The sequence below is a fragment of the Tachypleus tridentatus genome, chromosome 9 (genome assembly GCF_004210375.1).
Source record: "Tachypleus tridentatus isolate NWPU-2018 chromosome 9, ASM421037v1, whole genome shotgun sequence".
NCBI lineage: Eukaryota > Metazoa > Arthropoda > Merostomata > Xiphosura > Limulidae > Tachypleus > Tachypleus tridentatus.
The window spans coordinates 119345719-119369197 of record NC_134833.1 but is presented as its reverse complement, the minus strand read 5'-3'; the positions used below and the strand labels follow the sequence as shown (position 1 = coordinate 119369197).

The 23479-nt window shown below is 35.2% G+C and overlaps 1 protein-coding gene across 19 annotated transcripts in view; it reads left to right on the top strand.

Moving 5' to 3' along the window:
• Window positions 1–23479, top strand: part of LOC143226188 (putative fatty acyl-CoA reductase CG5065) — a 122271-nt gene that overhangs the window by 31907 nt on the left and 66885 nt on the right. For 3 of the 19 annotated variants that reach the window (XM_076456827.1, XM_076456811.1, XM_076456812.1), the window contains exon 2: window positions 19559–19611. The exons of 12 other annotated variants lie outside the window; for them this stretch is intronic. The gene's annotated coding sequence lies outside the window, so the exon portion shown is untranslated. Of the gene's footprint in view, window positions 1–2851; window positions 3121–18028; window positions 18305–19280; window positions 19612–23479 lie in introns of those variants that run through there. 4 more of the 19 variants (XM_076456831.1, XM_076456819.1, XM_076456820.1 and 1 more) reach the window with 3 other exon arrangements.

The following is a 23479-nucleotide window of genomic DNA, read 5'->3' as shown; positions in this document are numbered from 1 at the left end:
AGTGACCATAACAAAAGTAACCTTGTATCGAACGAAATAGATCAAGTACATCTCAAATTATAACTGTTAACGCAAGTGGAAACGGAAATGGACGTACTAAAAACTTAAAACTTTTTTTTTCGCGCTATCCGTCATTAATATAGCAGTGAAGAAGGCAGCTATTCATCACCGTCTATTGGCAACTCTTGAGTTACTCTTTTGCCAACGAATAGTGATGGGGCGTTACATTATAACGCCCCTACGGTTGAAAGGACGAGCATTTTTGGTGTGGCCGGGATTCGAACCCACGACCCAAAGATTGCGAATAGAGTGCCCTAACCATCTGGCCTATTTAAAGCAAATCGCAGTTAATTTACCTAGAGATAATTGACACCAGAAAGGTGAAGTTTTAAAGTGAAAAATTGTCATTCTGTCCTCATTGCATAATGGTTATCAGAACATAAGTTATCCAAATTCTGTTACGTGTAGTAACTGAATGAGTGAAACGTTTCTGCTGAACTACTTTAAAGCAGTGCATAATAACAACTGAAATGAAAAGTTTGATGAGATAACCGATGATACTGTTTCTAGATAAAATCTAAAGTAGTTGTTATAAACTACACATGTACAGGTAATCTAATAATTAAAATGTAAGTAGTAGGGTACATGTACGGTATTTTTTGTTTCTACCAAAAAAATGACTTCAAAACGTTTTTTCACTTCTGGGAAATATATACACAGGTATACACATAAAAAAAAAGTATTTGTGTCTTGTTTGTTTGTTTTTGAATTTGGCGCAAACCTACACGAGGGGTATCTGCGCTGGCCGTCACAAATTTAGTAGTATAAGACTAGAGGGAAGGCAGCTAGTCATCACCACCCACCAACAACTCTTGGGCTACTCTTTTACCAACGAGTAGTGGATTGACCGCCACATTATAATGCCCCCACGGCTAAAAGGGCGAGCATTTTTTGTGCGACGGGGATTCGAAACCGAGATCCTCGGATTACAAGTCGAGCGCCTTAACCACCTGGCCATGCCGGGCCCTGCTGGGCACATTTACATGTTAGAAACTAACTGTTTTGGTATTATGTTCTAGTAATTTTACGTTTTCAAATATGCTTTGTATGCTTTTCGTGTTTTTTTCTTTTAGTTTTATTTATTCGTTGCGTTTGGATAGTTTTATTCAGTGTGTTTAAAGTCTTAATATCTCTTGCGTTTCATACATTTTTTAGGCTTATTTTGTTATGGTGCATTTTTAGTTTTTAATGTAAAGGTTTATGGTGTTCAATAATTAGTTTTTATATTGTTATTTCATGAACATAAATCGCTAGAGACGACTGAGGGGCGATTATACTATCACAAAGTAGATATCATCCGCCATTTTGCATTTTGGACTGTTGATAGGTGCTGATTATTTTTACAAGGGCTGAATAGCAGAAAATGTTGTAAGGTGTTTATTTAAAAAATGGTTTTGTTCTCAGTCTCTCGCTTACAGTTCTTATTAACCCGTAACTATCCTTTTTTCTTTTTAACTGAAAAATATTGTTGCAGCAAACGTGGTCAAACAAAGTATTATAATATTTACAAGTAGTACCTTGAGAAAGTACAAGGTGGTTTAAAATTACAGTTTTATAATTAGATTATTGTAGAAGTACAACCATGTAGTTTTCAACAACAATAAAGGTAGATTAGCATTGAGTAGTACATGTTGTCTTCTCGTATTTGATAAAAAATGTTACATGAAAAGTAATGTCCAACATTGGAAAGGTGTTGTCATAGTACAGAGTTAGTTTTGTATAAATCAGTTATTAATCATTTCCTACGGATAGCTACTTGAGTCACGAGTGAGGTACGTATCTTGTGAAGAGTCAACTGTGACTTGTCCATGGTATTATAAGTTAACTGAGTCAAGAGAAAGATGGTCACTTAGTGAAGAGTCGGTATTGTACAAGTTAACTACAAAATATTCGTCGTGTTACTAATTACCTCAGTCAATAGGAAGAGTCAGTATTGTACAAGTTAACTACGACATATTTGTCGTATTACTAGTTACCACAGTCAAGAGGAAGATTGTCACCTAGTGAAGAGTCAGTATTGTACAAGTTAACTACGACATATTTGTCGTATTACTAGTTACCACAGTCAAGAGGAAGATTGTCACCTAGTGAAGAGTCAGTATTGTATAAGTTAACTACGACATATGTGACGTATTAATAGTTACTGCAGTCAAGAAGATGGTATATTTTTAAATTCACTTGAGATTAAAAAGGAATCTGGTGTAAAATGCTTAAGGTGTTTAACGAGTTTATAAAACTAAAAAGGTATTCGACATAAAATTAGTGTCACGTTGGTTTTCAGTCTAAACCAGCTTGTTCACGCTGTTTTGAAAACAAGCGCTTGACTCGCAATCTGCTGGTCATGGGTTCGTATCTCCAATGCCCAATATGCTCGTTCTTTTAGCCGGCCGTTTTTATGTTACGTCGTTGATAAAAGAGCAGACAGAGAGTTGACGGTGGATAATGTTAACTCTCTTCCCTTTGGTCTCTTACTGATAAATTATGGATGGTTAGAACAGAATAGTCATCACGTACTTTTGTATAAAATAAAAACAAACAAACATGATTAATGTGCATGAGATCAGTGTAATAAGATGAAACTATTTTCAGGGTAACAAAGTAAAGTGCCACATCAAGAACACTAACTCACTTGTATAAGAATTATACACTGGCTAGCCATTTTATTAGGAACTATACACCTAATAACGGCTTGGATTAACTTTTATTCCAGTAACAGTCATAATACGACATGGCAAACAATCAACAACAATGTGCTAAACGATGCCCTGAACAATTTCCCCTTTTCATTTAGTAATCTTGTGCATAAGATGTGGAACAAGCTTGGCAGAGGACTGTAATGACGAATGTGTCTTTCGGTTTCGTCCCACACATGCTGAGTTGTATTAAGATACGGAAAATATAGTGACCATGGGACATGCCCGAAGTTTCATTGTATTCCTCAAACCACGCACACACGATTTGGACATGGTGGATGGAAGCTTTGTTATTTTGGAAGTGACTGACCTCATCAGGGTACATGTGAAACATTACTGGATGCATTTGATCAGAAATTATATCGAGGTAAGCTGTGATATATATTTTGCCTTCTAAGAGGTTCAGGGTATGTTAAAAAAGACCAGTCCCAAACCACCAAGCTACCAGGAAACAATTTTGTGAAAGAGAGAGAAAAGAGGGGGTTAAACAGACTCTTCGTAACATTTATAAAATGATAAAATACTGATGACATATTTTGACTTACTTCACGCCACTGGCTCAACGGTTAATCTGAGGGTCAATAACGCCAAAAATTGGGTTTCGATAACCATGGCGTGCAATGTTGCACTTAACAACAAAATAAGGAAAGAAATCATGAGAAAAGTGAAGTCTATATTTGATGGCCCGGCATAGCTAGTTGGGTTAAGGCGTTTGACTCGTAATCTGATGCCCGCGGGTTCGAATCCCCGTCGCACCAAATATGCTCGTCCTTTCAGCTTTAGGGGCCTTATAATGTAACGATTAGTCCTACTATTCGTTGTTAAAAGAGTAGCCTAAGAGTTGGCGGTGGGTGGTGATAACTAGCTGCTTTCCACCTAGTATTACACTACTAAATTAGGGACTGCTAGCGCAGATAGCCCTTGAGTAGATTTGCGCGAAATTCAAAACAAACGAAACTGTATTTGATCTTGTGTTTTCTTGTAAAAACAACTAATCTTATGATTTTTTAAAATTATATCGAAGTTTAACTATTTCTAGTTTGTTCATCTAAAAACAATTACAAGATTTAATATATTTTAACTCATCAATGCTTTATATTGGCAACATGTGTTTAGAAGATACGATAAAACAGTATTTTCTAAGCCATAAAACACTGAAGCGAACGAATAAATTATTTAAAACTGCTTCCATATCAAAAAATGCATCTTTTCGTTGTGAAAGTTTCAAGTCTCTCTCGTTTTTTGTTTTTTTGTTTTTTTGGGGGCGGTTAAAGACGATTTATTTATTTAAATAGCACGATGTTTGTCATGTTTCGTTGAAAACAAAACGTTATCTTGTAGCGTTTAAACAAAATACAGTTTTATTTTTGTCTTGAGAGAAACTACGTGACACAATTACGAGACAATTACCATTGGAAAAGTAAAATAGCTGTTTATTTTGTGACATATTTTGTCACCTAAAAATGTGGTTATTCGTTTAGCATTATTTAAATACATTTTACGTTATCTTTAATATACTATCACAATACTGAAGTTCATGAAGGCTCTTGATATACTAAAAATTACTTTGCCCGTAGGTTGAACTTCTAGGTACAAGTGAAGGATGAATTTACACTTATTGTGAGATCAGTAGAGCCCACTTGATACTTCTGTTGGTTTTATTAATTCAATGCAACTACAAGTTTAAGTGATTTAAAAAATACGTTGTGTTTTTTGTTTCCACTTTGAAAACATTGATTTATATTTAAGTTTTTGACGTGAAGAAGAGAGAGAAAAAAAACGTGCTCCACACTTTGTAACCGAAGATATGGAATAAGACCCGAAGATATGGAAATTAACGACACACTTTCATATTTTTAACACTCCTACGAAAAGTTGGGCCTAATAGGCCCCAGAGCAACTTGAAAGGTTATTAATATTAGGCTAATAATTTTGTATTTAAATGAAATTGCCATTTCATTTAATGAAATGAATCAAAGGAAATGGAAATTTCATTTAAATACAAATTTATTAGCCTAATATTAATAACCTTTCAAGTTGCTCTGGGGCCTATTAGGCCCCGCTTTTCGTAGGAGTGTTAAAGATTATATTATGTGTTTATCTTGTTTTAAAATACATTGTAGGTTTGAGGTGCAGTGAAAAACTGTAATTACCTATGTTCACTTTTAGGTACATGTTTTAAGTTTTTATCTATGTAGCTACTGATTAATTGTTAATGTTAAGTATCATATTAATATATTTAAGAGCATGATATGAAAGGGATCTGTAAGAATGTGTAGTATAATATGAAGATGAACCATAGCACTCGTGGATATTTTTTAAACTAAAATCCTAGTAAGTTTATATAGAAGTGTGTTGCGTAAATATGCTGATTAAACTAGAATGTTAGAAAACTGAATGGCCTAGCATGTCAAATAGGTAGGGTACTCGACTCACAATCTATGGGTCACGGATTCGTATCTCTGTCCCATCAAACATGCTCGCCCGTTCAACCGTGCGGACTTTATAATATTACGTTGGTAGTTCAAAAGTTGGTGGTGAAAACTAGCTGTCTTTCCTCTAGTCTTTCACTGCCAAATGGACGGCCATCTCGGATATTCATCACAAATCATAATTTCTAGTTGACAATACTCTTGTAATTCTAGTCGACGATACTCTTGTATTTTTGCATCAGAAGTAATTATTGTATTATTTCGGATGTTTTAAAGATGTATCATGAATAGTGGATGACAACCATGATGAATGATTGTACCATTCTTCTTTTCTTGATAGAACAGTGCACGAAGACATTCAATATTTTTACATTTATCTGCTTTACAAGATATCTCTAAACGGGTGTAAACATTTATTTATTTTTCTGTCTCTTCTGTTTTCACACGCGTAGAAAGAACAGTGTGTAGAAACAACGTGACTTTGCTATTATTTGTTTTTCGCGTACAGCATGAACAATATGCGGAAGCATTTTATATTATTTATATTTTTTATATTTATATTCTATTATTTATACAAAGAACAACGTGTAGAAATATTTCATGACGCTATTTGTTTTTGCAGATATATTAACGAACAAGTCGTGAATGACATCGACTGATAGCTTTATCTTCATGTGTTTTCTATACACGCTTTTCACAGACAGACAGATATACAAAATAGGCGGCAAATATAAACGTAGGAGTAGATTGTTTGTTTGTTTGTAGCTAAGCACAAAGCTACACAATGGGCTATCTGTGCTGTATCCATCCCAGGTACTGAAACCTATATATTACCATTACAAGTCTTGTCGCTGTGCTATTGGGAGTGACGTAAGAGTGGAAACTAAACATTGTACTTCACAAGTATTATTTTATATGATTTTCAAAATATTCGTTTTGGATCACAAAGCACTCCCAGCCGGTTTTATAATCTTTCTTGTATAGAGATATTGCACAGACGTCAAAAAGTTACGTACACTCTATAGTTTGCCATATTAGACGTAAATGCTTACATTCATCTCAAGCGAAAAACTACAAATGTCTTTGAATATCTCAACGTTGTTCCTGAAGAAAGATATATTAAGAAATTGAACAGATGCACAGTTTTGGATCAGTATTTTTGTCGGGGGCGATATTTACGCCAATAACAGCGTGTAAACCTTTAACAAATCTTGTACTAATATTGATTGTTATTGATTCGTAGAAGATGAAATCTTACGTCCAATATGGCGGCGTTAAATGAAACAGGAAACAGAATATGTTGACGTCAGGTGTAAGACGTCTTTTGAACGAAACGCGTTGTTGGTTGTGGATATGGTAGACATAGTGCGGTTGGAATAATGAAACAGTAATATGCAACTCTCGAAAAAAACAACAACAACCAACAACAAACAAAAATAAAACAAGGAACAGAATAAAGAGTTTAGTATAACAAATGACAATAAGCCCAATGCTATTGTCTTGTTATGTATATGTAATCGGTTATGATCACGTTTTGTCAGCACATTCTTTCACACCATAACAATCACGTTACTAGTTTTTTTTATTTACTTCATTGTAACATGCTACTTTAAACTTGTATAACAATTCATTTTGATTACCCCATTTCGACATAGCTTTTATACATGCATCACTCTTACTTATTATTTCCACAGAAATAATTGGCTTCAATTAATGGTCGTTCCACCACACTTTGCGAGGGTGTGTGAAGTGTTAAAAATTTCACATACATGATTGGAAATGCTTTTTTTTCACAAATTGTATAGTTTCAAGTATGTACTTCTTCATATTATGAATAAACTCCCAGAAGAAATAAAAGTCTGCGCAAACTCAGCTCTACAAACAGTTGTGTTTGGACAGTGTGAATTAGGCCACACAACGAAAAAATTAATAACAACGAAAATTATATATAAAAACATTTCTGCAATAATACTTCCAGCTCAATAATATCTCAAAATGAAATAACAAGTAAGAAAACGTGTAATTCTATAAGTATAATAAATTAATGATTCAGGTTAGTGTTAATTAAATCTACGAATGAGCTCTAATTAACACGTGCACTGATATCAATTTTGCAATATTTACACTGTATCATTTTACTTGATTAACAGAAAACTAATTTTTAGTCCATAATTTTTTATTAAGGACCGGACACCAATCCGTGTTTAGTTTTCTGTTACACAGTAGAGTCATCCTTGTTTTCTGCAACGAAAATATAATTACTTATCTTTTATCTGGTGATGAAAGTGAAATGATAGGTCGAATAATCCTCAAGTTACTTTATATTTCTGTATAAGAAGGATGACGTCAAATTGTACCGCTTACAAGAAAGACCATCTATTTACTCTGTATACTTCCGGCTTGTTCATTGATTGTAACTTCCTGACCCGGTGATTAGGAATCTTAAGTCGAAATCTGCTAGTTGCGGGATCAAAACCAGCGCTAAACATCTTTGCCTTTTCAACCGTCAGGACGCTATAATGTTATGATCAATCTTGCTATTCGTCAGTAAAGAGTAGATCAAGCGTTGGCGGTGGTGCTGTCTGCCGATTGTCTTCTTTTTAATCGACATTTCAGGAATGGGAACGACGAACAGGTAGTCTGAGTAGCTTTACCATTGACAAACAACACATTCTGATTCGTTATTTGTCTGTCTCATCTGGTGATGGATAGTATACTTCATGGATTATATAATTGTAAGTAAAGTGTCTTTTACGTGTTATTTATGTATTATACGCACACATTTTAATGTTTACCTTTCAAGGCTGGGGATCCAGTAGTTGAAGTTATTTTTATTGATGTTCTTAAATAAATAAATCATGAAGTTTTTTTTCTATACCAGAAGTTTATTGTAAAAATACAAATGTTTTCTATAATAACCTCACAGTAATGGGCCGGCATGGCCAAGCGTGTTAAGGCGTGCGACTCGTAATCTGAGGGTCGCGGGTTTGCATCCCCTTCGCGCCAAACATGCTCGCCCTTTCAGCCGTGCGGGCGTTATAATATACGGTCAATCCACTATTCGTTGGTAAAAGAGTAGCCCAAGAGTTGGCGGTGGGTGGTGATGACTAGCTGCCTTCCCTCTAGTCTTACACTACTAAATTAGGGATGGCTAGCACAGATAGTCCTCGAGTAGCTTTGTGCGAAATTCACAAACAAACAAACAAATTCACAGTAATGTAATTTGTTTGGGGCCAAAATTATAATAAATTATTATGAGTTTGAAAACACTAAACCTGAAATATGTACTCATTTTATCTCTAATTTGATTTTCTAGTACGATTGATGTTTTTTTTAATTTCGCGCAAAGCTACTCAAGGGCTATTTGCGCTAGTATGCTTGAAATACAGGGGTAAATGGCCCGGCATGGCCAGGTGGGTTAAGGCGTTCGATGCGTAATCTGAGGGTTGCGAGCTCGAATCCCGTCGCACCAAACATGCTCGCCCTTTCAGCCGTGGGAGCGTTATAATGTTACGGTCAAACCCACTATTCGTTGGTAAAAGAGTAGCCCAAGAATTGGCGGTGGGTGGTGATGACTAGCTGCCTTCCCTCTAGTCTTACACTTCTAAATTATGGACGGCTAGCGCAGATAGCCCTTGTGTAGCTTTGCGCAAAATAAAAAAAACAACAACAAAGAAACAAACAAGGATAAATGCTTTAAGGAATAGCTTCTCTGTAAAGGTTAAAAAAATTAGTTGAAATTTTAAATCAAATATTGATAATAGGGTTTAGTTTGGATACACATATCGTTTAAAAACTGTTTTCCTAATAATTTTTAACTGTGTATGTCTAATCGTAATTATATTTCTGCTATGGCTTACGCATGTCCCCCGCTGGCACAGCGGTAAGTCTACGGATTTACATTGCTAAAATTAGGGGCTCGATTCCTCTCGGTGGATTCAGCAGATAGCCCGATATGGCTTTGCTATAATAAGAAAACACACGCTTACGTACATCCTCCTAATTCTCATATTATACTTACCAGAAATTTACTATTTCTCTTTGGTTTCAAATGTACTTTTGTATCTATGTGTTTTTTTTTTTTTAACTTATCGGGTTTTGGTTCAATTTCCTGTCTTAGGTTAGCTCTTCTTTTTCCTCTGGTTATACAGCTCAACTTACATTTTCCGTAATCTCCTTTCCTGTTTTTCCAAAGTGCTGTGTGTTTGTCTCTGTAGCTTGACCGCTGTTGGTGTAGTTGTTGTACAGGTTCAATTTCCTGTCTTAGGTTAGCTCTTCTTTTTCCTCTGGTTATACAGCTCAACTTACATTTTCCGTAATCTCCTTTCCTGTTTTTCCAAAGTGCTGTGTCTTTGTCTCTGTAGCTTGACCGTTGTTGGTGTAGTTCTATTGTGGTACATATCTTTATCTTTCTGGTTTTCATTGCTAATACCCCCTCCCCTCTATTTACCTCCATCTCATCGCTTGTATCTTCCTGGTCTGGCGTTAGGAGCACTTAACTCGCAGTTTGCAAGTTACGAGATCGAAACACAACGCTGAACATCTGTTCCATTTCAACCGTGGGCCATTTTCATTATTCGTTAGTAAAGAGTAGCTCAAGCGTTGAAGGTGGGTGCTGCCTACTGGTTCCCTTCTTTCTGGTTGACGTTTCAGAAATTGGGATGGCGAACCGGTAGCCTTAATAGTTTTATCATTAAGAAACAAACCTTTCTGATTCGTTGCTTTTTCCTGTATGACTTATGCTAAGCTGTTCTTTGTTTTGTTGTTATGTGCGTGTGACTCTGTTTGGTACAGGAATGTGTTTTAAAATATTATTACAGCTTTAAATATGTAGAAACTGGTGCAGCAGATGACCGAACCTTTCAGTGTATCAGATGTGATAATCTTGCAGTAAAAAGCTTTCTCCATGCACTTTTATCTGTGTAAGCAATATTAGAATTTTGCTGTGTTATAATGATGGCCAATATGTTGCTATAATGCAATATATACAGGGTATCCGAAAATGAATATACCAGAAATAAAGATGAATAACTTTATAGTTATTTGAGATAACAACAATAACAACAAAAATGAATATAGGTACAAGTAGTAGGCTTGTAATTTATATTTTATTATTGTTTCTTTGACGAACGAACTGTTACTGGAAATTCTTACCCATACCTTATACTTAAAAAGTCTTTAATGACGAACACCTAGTTATTCCCCACGCAGTCGGTTCGAGTTTTTTATTCCACAATTCCAGAAACTCCTGTCTTGTTTGTTACAAAGAACTATCTTCCAACAGGATGGTGCACCAACCCACTTCGAATTATTAAAGTATTTTTAAACCAAACTTTTTCAGAGCTTTAGATTGGTAAGGGAAAAGCCTATCAAATGCTCCTCTCGTTCGCTTTATGTAACCCCTTCAGATTTTTATCTCCGGGGATTTTTGAAAGCAAAAGTTACCTTAACAAACCAAAAGACATTGAAGAACTGAAACATCTGGTTCGTGATGCTATCTTATCCACTCCTATAGATGTGTTGGAGAATGTATTCTCAAAATTTGAACACAGAATTAGATTAATTATAGCGAATGAAGAAAGACATTAATTATTAAAACTAAAACTTACAAACCTACTACTTGTATTTATATACAGTTTTTTGTTATCTCAAATAACAATGAAGTTATTCGACTTTATTTTTGGTATATTCATTTTCGAACACCCTGTGTTAGAAATTCCGTGCAATAGTTTCAAGAGCTCATAACGACTGTCATAGTAACAGACCGCAATCTCAAATAGGTTTCACTCTTCATGTGTAATGTATGTAGCCCCTACCCACGTCTTTCCATTATTAATCTTCATTCACAGGAGAAAAGAGCCGATTAAGTAAATATGCCAAGAAATTAAAAGCAACAAATTACGTCCCCTATACTGATAATCACGTTCATGTAGTAGCAAAATTTATGCTTGCCTAGGTTGTAAATGCCCCAAAAAAACTTTAATAATGAACAACCGGTTATTCTCCACGCAGTCTATTCGAGTTTTGAAAATTTATGTAGTATCCCAGTTTCAGGCTGCACGACTATAATTAGTGCAGTATTGGGCATAAAGCGGATAACAGTCAGTTTTATTCAAAACGTGGTCGAACTGGAATCTTTGCACGGAGATTAAGCAGATAGTAATCTCTGTACGCCATTTAAAGATATAAATGTGAATAGGTTTATTCAATGGGGTTGTCATTTATGTGTACTGCATGTCAATACAGTCGTAGGGTACGTAGACTATATTTCTAGTTACCTACTGAATATTGTAAATTAGATCTAGTTTATGAACTACAGAAGTGCAAATTTTATGCATGAACCTGATGAACAGCATACTTTTGATTATTTGGCGTTGAAAATTGTCTGGTATTAATAACATGCTCTCGTTACTTAACAGTGAATAGGACGCTAATTGAAATTGATGCAATTATTTTTAGACGAGTTTTTAAATTAAATAAAATATTTGAGCAACAAGATGCTTGTTTATAAACATGTATTTAACTTGAATATAAGATGCAAATGAAGTTTTAACTGTTAAATGAATAAGAGCGTAATACAGTGGTATCTTTTAAACTATCGGTGAATTTAAATGGTAATCAAAGGACAACAGTATTAGCGTAACAAACATAGGCAGAAAATTAGGATATGAATTACGTAGAGAGAGAGAGAGAGAACAGTTGGTTGTGTTCCTTTTCTGTCCAAGCTTATTTAAGTGGTGACGTATCGGACTGGGGATCCGAGGATCTCAGATTTAAATGCTGCAAAATACACTTCACATTTTTAGCCATTACTGCGTTATAAGAATAACAGTCACTTCCACTATTCAGTAAAGATAGATCGCTAGTTTTTTACGTCTGATCGTTGATACAGAATTTAATGACTTCTAGAAGACGTTGAATTATGATTAGATATGGGACTTGTGGACTGGGACAACTTTGTATACTTCTAATTTTAAAGTTAATTTATTTCATTTTACATGTAAGGTAAGGTTTGTGAACTAAGGTTAAATATGATAGGTAATGAATCCTAACCGTTGTATGGGTTCAGCTGTTTTTTTGTTTTCTCTAAAATAAAAAGTGCGCTGCGCTTTGGGGGTAATGGTGAGTGCTGTTAACCAATTGTCTTTCTTCAAGTTTTTCAGTTCAAAATTAACTGCAGTTATGCGCAAATATCTCTTGTGCATATTTGTAAAATTTCTTTAACAAACAAACCGATATGTACAGAAGAGTGAATATGAGTAGACATTTATTGGAGTGGTTCTAAGTTGTAGGAAAAAAAAAGGAAATCTATGGCCAAATATTAAGATGAATAAATGAAAGAACAACAAAAGGTGACCAGTACATTGACATGATTATTTGTAAATTTTTGTGAATACTATATGATTCATTATTTACGACCAGAGCAATAGTCACGTTATCGAAAAGTGGATCAGTTGCATAAGCGATAGTGGCGACCCCAAAAATCACTTAATTGTTAAAGAGCAGAACGGTAATGCATGACGTCAACCGAGTGTCTTGTGTAAGTAAAAGCCTTTAGCTACTGTAACTTGGAAGGGAGTTACACACGTTGCTCCAGTCTAGTTGAGTAACATTCTCAAAGTTTAGTCAAATCATATCTTTATTCTATGACGTGACGATTTCAACTAAGTCTCTTGAAGCGCGTATTCAATGTGGGACGTAATAATTTTAAACAGTGGTTGTCATATCTTTGATGTATGACAAAAATTGAAAATTGTGAAGTCAAAATCACATTCCGGTCTGTCACATCAGAGTTTCAAATTAAAACACAGTTCACTTAAAAATAACAAGGGGAACACAACAGGTAAACAAAACGTATTTAATCATCTGACGTTTAGTCACTTTACTTGCAGTAAAAAAGGCAACATAATGTGCAGAGCAACACAAGTCTAATAAATACTTTAAAAGTAGTTATATGAATTAATATAACCTTGGAAGAGTTAATGAAGTTCACATGTTTATAGTGAGGGACAGCTGAGCCGACCTGAAGACGTGTGTGTAAAGGTCTTAATGATAGTATTTCTAAATTCCGAAGAGAAATATATTTTTGTTTTACAATGATTTTTCTCTTCTAAATTTTGTGTAGAATCTGTGTTCTCTCTGCTGATTACATTAGTAGAGAGTTTTGGGAGAAACTACAATTGTATATTTAGTTTGGACAGTAATTGTCTTCTCCTACCTCTAATTATATACTTTTATAAACTGGAGACTTGTACAGACCTCTAAACAACTTTTTGTTGCTGTTTTCGTTTTACCTTTCTCATCTCTAATGCTGTAAATTATAACTTCTTAGAACCATTGAAAAAATAAAGTTTAAATGAATGATAACCGTATGTTGAAATCACACCTGACTGGATCATGCTTATAGAAAAACGAAAACAAAACTTTGATCTTCTGAATCTAACATGTGTATGACAAAGTGGGTGATTTTGTAGGTTTCTTAGCACTGGGCTAAGTACCTGGAGTACAGTACCCATACAGGTTATATCGAGCTGCTTTAGAACTCGTGCACTTCTGACCCGCATTGACAAACACTCGGTTGTTGATTAACTGTAGATGTATACAGTACAAAACAAGTGAAGAACGACTCCAATTTAGATTTTATATACTAAAACTCGCTGTTATTAAATAATATCATCCATTTTCTTTGTTTGATTTTGACGCCCGACATGGTTATGATACTTGACTCGTAATCTGCAAGTTGTTGGTTAAAATCCAGATACTGAAAATGCTCGCCCTTTTCGCCGTGAGGCGATATAATGATACGCTCAATCCTACTATTTATTGACTTAAAACAGTAGCACAAGAGTTGATGATGGGCGGCGTTAATAAGCTACCTTCCTTAAGTATTTCACTTCAAAACAAAGGATGGTTGGTACAAACGACCCTCGATATTGAACAAACAAATAAAAGAATCATATATTTTTATATAAGTAGGCATCTCATGTGTGATTTGAAGTGCAGAAGACTGAGCTTTCCCTCTACGCTTGTTAATGATCATTTAATACAGGTGCAGCTACCTTGAGCATTAATGTTAGTACAATTAACATCCTTAAGTACCTGACATACAGATTGGCCTTATGAAACCTGTTTGTTTCTGTAAAACGACTAAGCTTCCAGATGCAGCACGATCACTTGAATCAGTCTCAGAGCAGGTATCCTATCACTATAGTGAGCATAAGATACGTTCTGATGTTGTGGATGGTGGTCTCTTGTCCATATGTCGAGAAATTGTATGAGTTGCTTTGAAGCAATTCTACATTTTGCTCTCAACGCTTTGAGGCATTTTTAGCCAGTTAATAAAAGCTTACTTTGATTGGTCAGTTTCCATTTATTAGCGAAACATTTAAATCCTTTGAGGTCTAGCCATGATTCTCGAGTATGTTGAAACACGTAAACTGCGATTCGCTTGAAAATTAATGGGGCGTGCTCGTGTGAGAACATTATACCTAGTATAGGCTGAATAATCAATCAGTGTATTTCAGATCACATTGCTGATAATCAATATTAGATTTATGTAACAATGTGTTAAGGAGAGAGATTGACATCATTTTGTGACAATGGTTTTTCTCTCGTCGAAACTATAACGTGACAAATTCCGATTATCAGGTAATTTCTTTTAGTAATGTCATTGGATTGAGTTAAGCGTGTGTGTAGTTGCCCACTTTTTGACATTTGGTTATTGTGTCAACGTGTTTTTATTTTCTGTTTTTACGTAGGAACCAATCGATTAAGTTTTATAGGGCAACGTTGGTACTGATAATATTGCTAGTACTGTAGCAACTTTTACATCTTCTGATATATATACAACTTGTTTCATGCTATGTATCTTGATGTTATAGAACCTGAACGTGTAGCCGGACATAATTTAAGGTAACCAGGTGGTTATTACAGAACTTCGCATCGTGTAGGAAGACTTTCATTGCTCATTCAATTGTTCTACAAGAAGCGTCATAACTCCTTGAAATTTTGTATTTTATTTTAAAATTGCAGGTGATTTTGTTTAATGAAAACTTGACTTCGCAAACTGGACTGTAATAACTCTAAACAGCGATGATTAGTTAATAATTATCTTAACCTCTTACGGTAATTCGTTGTTCCAGTACTTTAGCGTATAAGCGTATTCTGCAATGTAAGTACGTCGGTGCACCATAAGAGTGAAAGTGGAATCCCGCCATTGGGTCAGACATGAACAGCAATTAGACTGTCAGATCAAAACTAGGGACAGCTATGCACAGATATGCCATGTGTAACTTTCCGCAGACAAAAACAAAATGACTCCTTGCGAAATGCAGTGTGTTGGCATAGAGTAATAAAATGTTTCAGATATGAAATGTTTTCGTCATCACGCGGTAAAAGATCTTATAACATCATAGTAATTGATTTTCTATACATTAATGTAACACAGCAAAATAAATATATACAGTTTTGCGTTTCGCAAACTTGTAAAAAAAAATATCTGGTGAAATTGAGTCATTTGTATATAACAAATGCTATTAGCTCGTTCACCATGTTAGACATGCGTGATAATGTTATATACTACAGGGTGTTCGGAAAGTCACTGTGCAGTTTTGTAATCATATTTTATTCAGTCTATTTGAAGCCAGCAACTGATAGCGGTGTTTAGAAACAAAATAAGTAGGATCCAGGCCTGTATTGATGCCAACAGGGGTCACTTTCAACATTGTTTATAATTGTCATTCATATTTACCTCCTGTATTCTATATTGAAACATGTCTGTTAATAAATATATAAGTGCACAGTGACTTTCCGAACACCCTGTATATCTTGACGTGTGTAAGTACCTACAATGGCACTTTACAAGACTATGGATAATGTCCATTGTGGTTTGAGTGAAAACACATTTTAATATCTTCTGTTGAAATGTATTTTAAAATTATTTACCATTTATTGTTGTTCTACAACTTGATTATTGTTATTTAATTAGAAAATGGTGTATTTGTATATCTGTATTTTCGTATTGCAAAGCCACATTGGGCTATCTGCCGTGTCCACTGCGGGGAATTGAACCCCTTATTTAAGCGTTGTAAATCCGAAGATTTAACTCTTTCCTATGCAGGGACAATTAGGAAAGACTTCACTTATAATAGATATGGATATGGACATATTTTAATATATATATTTTATTATCTGTAAAACGATTAGACTGTATTTTGGGTATTAAGTACTTGTTGGGCCCGGCATGGCCAAGCGTGTTAAGGCGTGCGACTCGTAATCTGAGGGTCGCGGGTTTACATTTCCGTCGCACCAAACATGTTCGCCCTTTCAGCCGTGGGGGCATTATAATGTCACGGTAAATCCCACTATTCGTTGGTAAAAGTGTAGCCCAAGAGTTGGCGGTGGGTGGTGATGACTAGCCTTCCCTTTAGTTTACACTACTAAATTAGGGACGGCTAGCACAGATAGCCCTCGAGTAGCTTTGTGCGAAATTCAAAAACAAACAAAACGAACAAACAGACACGAAATTGGACTCCGAAACTTTACTGCGTTGGGAAAGAAGTCTAAAAACCATTGTCATAAAGCTGGGAATATCTGTTGGTAACGTTAATAATATAATGAACAAGGCTTACGAACTAAAGTTCCAAAAAATGTATCTATACTTTGAAATTAGGAGCCATTTTCATGAATATATTAGCCAAAGAAACTGTGGTTACAGTAACCTCGTTTGAACACATATTTATGAAGTTCTCCGATGCACTTCCAATGGGCTTTGCGCCTGTGCTTTGCCTAAAAGTAATTTTAGTAACCAGTAGGAGGGTTTGTAGAAATATGATTAGATTGGTAATGTTTCTGATATAATATTGGCTCTTCTGTCCATCGTGTAAGTTTATTACAATTTAAATTGATATGTTGAGGAACAGTGTGTGATCACGGCTGTTAGGCTGAGCACAATCGAGAATGGAGGGACTAATTGTTGAAATAACTTAATTTTCTTTTTAAAACAACGATAATTTTATACAAGATTATAAAAATATGACAATTTCCTGTCTCAAAATTACAATAAGATAACATTAACTGCTATACAGAATTAAAATAAGTAGAACCCGATGAGACTAGAAAACACTTTCATATGCTGTACATGTTTCGATCTGTATCACTGCGCCATATTCAGGAGTGTAATGTTTTGAAAAACAAACAAAACTTGTTTATTTCAGTTACCGGATCACCAATTTACATATTAGATAATTTTACGCCATCTATTACAAGGAATTTTAAAATAGAGATACTTGGTTCAAAGGTATGTAAGAGACCTATAACTTTTTAAATATTTTTTATAAAGTGTGATTAGCCCTCAATAATTTAGCAGTGAGAGCTAAAAATATTACAGTACCATAGGTCTTCATTACAGTGGAACGTAATGTAATGTGTAAAGGTATAGTGATGCAGCAACATGATACGAGTACTGTATCGTGAAGCCATGATTCGATTGTATCGATACACCATCTTATACGGTACGATTTATGTATATTCGCGAAATTTGGTAAACCTTGAGTAAACATTACAAGTTTTATGAACTGAAAAACTGATAATTTGTAATAAACTATTTCTTGACAAAAATTAACTATTCAGTAAAGAAAGCTGAGTATTGAGTACTACATATTGTCTATTTTTTATCAAGAAAACACTGTGATGTGTGAAGTACTTAAATTAGACAATGTTAGTAATATAGATAACAAATACAGACAAGACTGTTAAAATTTGTAACAAACCGTTGGTAAATCTTCTGTATCGTGTTAACAACATCCAGATGCGTGTGATATGGACTACTGTGATGAGATATGCACCCCTGTAATGTGAAATTTACATGGAAACCGAATATATTGTCGCCAAATGTGTAGATCGATATTACAGTGGAATGAAATGTAATGTAATAGTTACATGGAAACCGAATATAGTATTACCAGATGCATAAATGGACATTATAATGGAACGGAATGTGATGGTCACCTGAATATCGGATATATCACAGAATCGCCAGATGTAGACATCGAGATTACAGCAAGCTTATAAAGTGAAATCTTAAGGATCAGTCTTTCAATGATACTGTGTGCAAACTTGGTATGTTACTGTTTCATAAAACACTACTTATCGAAATGAGCATGAGTGTGCTGTACATGTGAGCTTGAAGGGATTCATATTTAAAGCTTAACTCCTGAACAGGCCGAATTCACCAAAATGCTATTCACAGAAATAGTTCATGTGTGTGTTTGTGTGTGTGGTTTATATTTGTTGGTAACTAAAACAGTAAAATGTATTTAACCAATTCTTCTAGCTGTGAAATAACATCTCAAGTGTACAACTTGGTTAACAAAAACTTGCATTTATAGTTGAACCATTTTAAATTTAGTCTGGGTAACCAGCAGAAAAGCATTAAGGAAACAAAATGTGTGAGGATGTTTCTAAAATGCTTCCTACTGGCTTTTATTTGAGACAGTGATTGTAAACTTTACATGGTTATAAAGCCCGGCATAGCTAGGTGGTTAAGGCACTCGACTCGTAATCTGAGGGTCGCTGGTTCGAATTTCCATCGCACCAAACATGCTCGCTCTTTCAGCCGTGGGGGTGTTATAAGTGTTGGTCAATCCCACTATTCGTTGGTAAAAGAGTAGCCCAAGAGTTGGCGGTGGGTAGTGATGACTAGCTGCCTTCCTTCTGGTCTTACACTGCTAAATTAGGGACGGCTAGCGCAGATAGCCTTCGAGTAGCTTTGCGCGAAATTAAAACAAACATTGTAATAATGCATTGTCCAAACACGTAAACTTCAGAAAATTCACTACTATTGCAAGTCAAGGAGGTTTTCAATTTGGACGATAGAAGTAATATAGGTAGAAGAAAATAAATTAAACCTGGTACAAATATATATATTTTAAAGGCGTTATATAACTTACAAATTACTATTTATCAACAGTTATAATAATAATACAAGGTAAACAAGTAGCCATTACTACTGATTTAGTTTATTGCAATATTTGTTACGAAAAATGATTCCGTTGCTCTTGAGTTAATCCCGGGACCTAAGTTACTCATATCGTACTTTTCTGAGGGCTGAACGAAACTGGAGCCTAGAAAGACCTCGCTCTAAAGTGAGATGATTTCATACAGTATTACATGATGCAGTAAAATATTTGGTAATAATTTAAAATTGTATAACGTGTCCTGTGACGCACACCCTACCCCACCATTACTCAATTGCACGCCACCTTACGGAGGTAAAGTCAGACGGTGTCCTACTTTTTTGTGTGTGTCGGATCTATAAGATGCTGAGTGGTCAGAAAACCGTCACTAGGAGAAAACTTGTACTTTCTCTTGCAGTGTTCTGGTGGTAACGACACCGAACGTCAGCGTGGGAAGAATCAGGATAAAAGGTACGTTAGTTCGATTCCCCAGAACAACTGTTTTGCAAAACAAAGATTCAAGAATTTATTTCTAGAAGCAAGCTTCTTTCAGCTAAAAAACAAAATTTTGGTTTATTAACCTGCTTCTTTTGTTAAACACGTTTTGTTGGGGCAAGTTTGGGTTTTGTATTTAACTAATGTATTTGTGAACTAAGTTCGAATTCCATCGCTTAAATTAAGTTGGATATACAAAATATACTCTCTTGAGAGGGTGTCTGTGTGTGCGTTTTCGTATAGCAAAGCCACATCGGGCTATCTGCTGAGCCCACCGAGGGAAATCGAACCCCTGATTTTAGCGTTGTAAATCCGTAGACATACTGCTGTACAAGCGGGGGGGGGCCATGGGAGGGACTTCCAAATTAGTGCTCGAATTATATATTAAACATATTGTTAAAAAAATAATGTAAAATAAGGTACATGTTTAAACAATTAACTTTAAGCCATGAAGGAAATATAAATTGTTAGTGAGAGGTTTTTATCAATTTGGCATTCAAAGTTTTTATGAATTCCTTTATGAAGCGCCTCAGAAGTGTTTAACGGTGTAAAGTGCATCTAATCAATGACAAAGTCACACAGTAGATAGTAAAAGCATTACTAAGAAGTAGTGGTGGTTTACATATTTATCTCCCTAAAAGGCGTCTGTTTTGAATTCCGCGCAGTGCGACACGAGGGTTATCTATAATTTAACAGTAAAAGGCTAGAGGAAAGGCAGCTAGACATCACCACCCACTGCCAAGTATTTTACCAACGAATAGTGAGATTGACCGTAACTCTGTAAAGCCCTCATGGCTGAAAAGGCGATTATATTTGATGGGACGGGGATTCGAACACGTGAAGTCGAATTGGAAGTCGAATTCTCTAACCATCTGGTCATGGTCACCTGTTTTAACCATTTGCGTATTATTACAGGGTGTGTTGTCAGTCAGTTAATAGCTATTAAAATGACATCACATGCTTAATGGAATGCTTAATGTTGCAGTTTGTACTATAGTGACAGCAATAACACGTGCACATGCAATGAATGACTAGAATAATCATGCACTCCGTATGCTGCAACATCGAATCACATATATAAACTTAAAAAGCAAGAAATAGAAGTATTAGTTACTCTTAATTTTGGTTTTATTTACTAGTGAAACAGAACATTTGGGAACTTTTCTGTCGAAGTGCATTTAGTATATTCATTTATTATTTTTACATTGACATACAGATGCACCGATGTCTAACGAAGCTTCATGGAAGATGTCGCTTTGTAACAACAATGACCAACAACGTCTGTTAAACTCCTATTTCTGAACAGTATCGCACTGACACGTATCACACGGTCTGTATACCGGAAAAAATCAATATTGCTCGAGAATCTTTCTATTCATACACACACACACACACATATATATCGTAATGTTAGGCGTAAGTAGCTATTTTGAACCATAAATTATCTCTAGAGCTTTTGGTAAACTTTATTATACCGATCGATGCTAAGAGTTTTTTGAGACTATCAGTCCCAATGTTTTTTCAGTTTTTGCTGTACAGTCTTCCAAATTTTATGTAAACTACTTTGATTGATGTTTGCTAAATTAGTTTACAGCTGATATCACACATTTTTGGTTGGATAGCATCAAGACTGTAGGATGACTATTTCAAAACTTTTATATCATCACCAGTTATTTCTTCTTTTAAAAAATATTTATTCGACGGAGCAGTATATTTTAAATCATGCGCTACTGAAATTTAAAACCTGAGCCAGCAGTAGCATGCTTTAAAACAGTGTTTGGCCCAGCAGTGCCAGGTGGTTAAGGCACTCGACTCTTAATCCAAGGGTCGCGGGTTCGAATCCCGGTCGCACCAAACATGCTCGCACTTTCAGCCATGGGAACGTTATAATGTGACGGTGAATCTCACTATTCGTTGGTAAAAGACTAGTCTAAATTAGGGACGGTTAGCGCAGATAACCCTCGTGTAGCTTTGCGCGAAATTCAAACCAAAACAGTGTTTTTCAAACGGTGGGGCGCGACCCCTGGCGGAGGGAGGTTAACGGTAAAGCCTAAAAATGTCGACGGAAGAAACAGAAGAATTGAAGACTATTTTTGCTCTCAAATCTTTTGTTTTCTGCTATCGCATTTAATCACTCCTTAGAGGGATTTTTTATGTTAAAAAGTATTAAAATTAGGTAAAAAATATTGATTTTGCTGTCAGTAATTCATCTTTTGCAAAAAAAAAAAAAATTTAATGTGAGGGAGGAAACGGAAACTTTGCTGAGTTAGGGGGTTTTGTTTGTTTGTTTTTGAATTTCGCACAAAGCTACACGAGGGCTATCTGCTCAAAGCAGTATCTAATTTAGCAGTGTAAGACTAGAGGGAAGGCAGCTAGTTATCATCACCCACTGCCAACTCTTGGGCTACTCTTTTACCAACGAATAGTGGGATTGATTGTAACATTATAAAGCTCCAACGGCTGAAAGGGCAAGCAAGTTTGGTGTGCCGGGGATGGGAACTCGAGAGTTGAGCGCCCTAACCACCTGGTCATGCCGGGCGGCACTGTTTAAAGTTTGGAAACTGTTTGAAATCATATCCTACTGAAATACAAGGAACCGACTGATGAACCAGGAATGAGGATAGGTTGGAGGGTACTCTTTCTTCGTAATATTATAATTTTTGACAGCAAGTTTCATGCGTCCAATACGTAAACATCCCTACGACCCACCACTCCACATTTAAATTGCTTTTTTTACAGAAGTTACTTAAATTTACCACGCATAAAAACAAAACCAACCTCTTCAAAAATTGACCCCTGTTTTGTCAGTCCGTAGAAAACTGTGACATTCGTTATTTATATTCTTATGACCTTTTGCAAAGTTTAAACGCGTGGTCATTTCACGTCTGAAATGTTAGGATTTTACATTGAAACTACTTTTTTTTAACCTTCCAACAGTTTTTTTATTGATGATACCCAGACAGACCCTATTTTATTCATGGTGATGTTTTAAACAGGTCTGATATTGAACACTCTGGAGTGGTAGTATCTTCCTTTCTCTTATCAGTTACAACATAACTCCAGGTTTTCATTGAACTGTCCTCATCGAATTGTTAATGCTTGAGGAATATACATTTGAAGTTTCTTTCATCACGTAAATTGTAAAGCTTATTTTTAACTGTTTAATCTGATCATATTTTTTAGTTTACATTTGCTTAAACTCGTAAGGACTGAATGATTTCGGTTGTTACCTGATCAGTCATTACAACAATTATTTTGGTTGTTTCCTGATCAGTCATTACAACAATTATTTTGGTTGTTTCCTGATCAGTCATTACAACAGTTATTTTGGTTGTTTCCTGATCAGTCATTACAACACTTATTTCAGATAAAACAAATTTGATTTTAATTTTAATGATTTATAGGAGACGTACAAAAATAAATATGTCATTGTGAAAAGTTGTATTAATTCACATTTAACTACTTCCTATAAATGATGTGAAATTATATCGTGATAGTATTTATGAAAAGAATAACTGTGTTGGTTGTAATTTTGAATAACATAACTACAGCAACAGAGTGATTGTATTTTCTAAATAATATACTACCGTTTCTTGTTAAATTAACCACTTTTTTGACTCTTTATTTTTCGTTACAATAAATGGATTTAGTATGAGCTGAAATAATCGTCAACTGACGAGGAATGTTTAAAATAATTAATGTAAATTTGACATCATAAACGTTAAATCAGAATTTTAAAATTATAACTAACCTATGAAGAATTTGAGGTAATCCCACCCTTGAACACCCTATCTCTCTTTAAATACCTCTAAAATATTGAACATTGTTTAAATCGTCAATCTGC